Here is a 3,106-nt window from a genome sequence, read left to right on the forward strand (position 1 = left end):
ATTACACATCTGAAAGTACACAATAGTAAAGAGATTCCAGCTCATTCTACACAGCTAACATCACTTTGATTCCAAAACCAGCCAACAAGATTAGCACAAGACCAAAAAAAAAAAAAAAGTGAAGACATGGGTCAAAGTAACCTACAACTACATGAACACAGATGTAAAATATTAAAAAACATGTAGCAAATAAAATTCAGTAATATATTATTTTTAACCATTTACCTAGAAATGCAAAAGTGCATCAATATTAGGAAATTTATAATATGGTAACTACATCAACATATACAAAGACAAAGCATTATGTTCACCTCTGTTCATCAAATTCATTTAAAAAATTTTATGCCCTTACCAGATTAATAAAAAAAAACTCAAATTACACTAAGAAAATATATAAAATCATGCAGCCCAGGGAAAAACTCACAGAAAACATCATACTTAATAATGAGCAATTAGGAGTTCCCACATGACCTAGCAGTTAAAAATCCTACGTTATCACTGCTGTGTCTCAAGTTCAATCCCTGGACCAGAAACTTCCATTTGTCATGGGTGTGGCCAAAAACAATGAAAGATTAGAAAGTTTCTATTAAAGTCAAGAACAAGACAACCATCACAGCCATCCATCCGTCATTGTTCCATATTATAGGTCCTATTTTAAATGAGAGAGAAATAAAAGAAATGAAAGGTAGAAATATGGACCAAAGAATAAAATTTTCCTACATGTAGACAAATTGTTATCCCAAGAGAATTGACAGAAATACTACTAAAAATATTATCAGATTTGAATCAATAGCTTTCTTGTATATAAGCAATGACAAATTGAAAGCCTCTGATATTTTCTTCCAATACTTTTATAGTTTAGCTTTTCTATTTAGTTATTTAAGCCATATGTAATTCATCCTAGCATAAGGTGTAAAGTAAACCTCTAACTCAAACTTATAATATGTTTTAGAAATCAAAATAGCAACAAACATAAACACAATAGACCTAGAAATAAGCCTAATGAAAAAATATAGAAAGTATTTAAAAAAAAAAAAAGACAAAAATGGTTTTGTCCCCTAGGTGTATATTGGAATCATGACAAAACTAATTAAATCAAAGTTTGTAGGGGTGAGACCTGGGATTAAAATTCTCTATTACATTACATTGCATTACATTACATTACATTACATTACATTACATTACATTACATTACATTATCTGTGTAATGATGGTTTTCTAATAAGGTAAATGCAGTCATTATGGATGGGAAATTAAAAGTTGTAAAAATGTCAGTTCTCCCCCAAATTAATCTATAAGTTCAATGCAAACTGAATCAATGTTCAACAGAACTTTTTATGGAACTGGCAAGTTGATTTCAAAGTTCATCATAAAGAGAAAATATAAGAGCTTTGCTTTAAAAAGATTAAAGGGAACTACTATTAAATATCAAAACATACTTCAAATCTGAGTTAATGAAAAGAGTGTGTTATTGGCACAAGAATATAAATATAAATAAATAAAACAACAAAGTCCAGAAGAGTCCCAGATATACTACATTTTTTATAAAGCTTCAGTTCAATAGGGAAAAGATGGATAAACAAATAGATGGTGTTGAGATAAACAGATATTTATTAAGAAAAATCAAGCTACACTTTCCTTCTTTATAAACACTTCAAAACAAAGTCCAGATGAATTGAGAGCTAAACATTAAAAGAAAAAACTATAAATATTAGAAGGAAATATAGAGAATTTATTACATTGGAGCAAGTCATTCCTAACCAAGACAACCAGAATCTCCAAAAACAAAAATTGGAAGATCTGCTCTCATGAACATTTAATGCCCTCATAAGAAAGGACTCCGTGGAGTTTCTGTTTTGGCTCAGTGGGTAAAGAACCCAACATAGCATCCACAAGAATGCAGGTTCCATTCCTGGCCTCACTCAGTGGGTTAAGGATCTGGCATTGCTGCAAGTTGTGGCATTAGTCATAAATTCACTTTGGATCTGACATTGCTGTCGGCTGTGGCTTAGGCCTCAGCTGCAACTATGATTCAACCCCTAGCCCAGGAACTTCCATATGCTGCAGATGTGGCCATAAAAATAAAAATAAATAAATAAATTTTAAAAAAAGAAAAGACACCTTAAAACAACAAGGAATACTGCATAGCACAGGAAACTATATTTAATATCTTGTAATAACCTATAATGGAAAAGAATCTGAAAAAGTATACATTTGTATGTGTGTGTGTGTGTGTGTGTGTGTGTGTGTGTGTACACACACATATATATATAAAATCTCACTATGCCATTAACCTGAAACTAACACAACACTCTAAATAAACTATACTTCAAATAAATAAATAACTTAAAATAATTTTTAAAAATTTTAAAGACTACTTAAGCTAAATTAAAATATAAGAAACAGTCTTGGAGAAAATCTTTGCAAAAGTTAATAAGGGTAAGATTGAGAATATTTAGAGAACTCATGCAAATCCATAAGAAAGAGTTTTTTTTAAAAAAGGAAAGGAAGAAAAGACATAAACAAGAAATTAAAAAAAAATACATGTACAAGGCTCCAAAAGAAAATGAAATGCTCTAATAATCTGAAAACTTCAAATTAAAGCAAGAACACTTTATTTTCCCATCAGCAGACCAAAAACAACAGACTGATAAAAGCAATATTTATAAGGATAAGGTAGGGGAGATATTGGCCCTTTCATACATTCTTGGTAAAAGTACAAACTGATAAAGGTTTTCTGGTAATACTTTTCAAAAGCACAATCATACATTTGATGCAACAATTCCTAAGGAAACACTCACATATGTGCTACACATATAAAGATATCTGATACAGTATTGCATGCAACAGAAAAAAAAAAAGAAACACCTATGGGGCAGTTTAGTAAATTACAGTGATCAAATTAAGTAGTGGGCTTGTATACAGGATAGATAAAGATATGAAAAAAGCAGTAGAAAAAAGTCATAGAATATTTACAGAGCATTATCACTTTTTAAGATTTTTATTTTCTGTATTATATTGATTATTTTATTTTCTGTATTATATTGATTATTTTATTTTCTGTATTATATTGATTTACAATGTTCTGTCAATTTCTGCTGTACAG

The sequence above is a fragment of the Sus scrofa genome, chromosome 13, assembly GCF_054392235.1.
Source record: "Sus scrofa isolate SSC_HxYL_T2T_F1_AM1 chromosome 13, Sscrofa_HxYL_maternal_Yorkshire_Landrace_v2.0, whole genome shotgun sequence".
NCBI classification, from domain to species: domain Eukaryota; kingdom Metazoa; phylum Chordata; class Mammalia; order Artiodactyla; family Suidae; genus Sus; species Sus scrofa.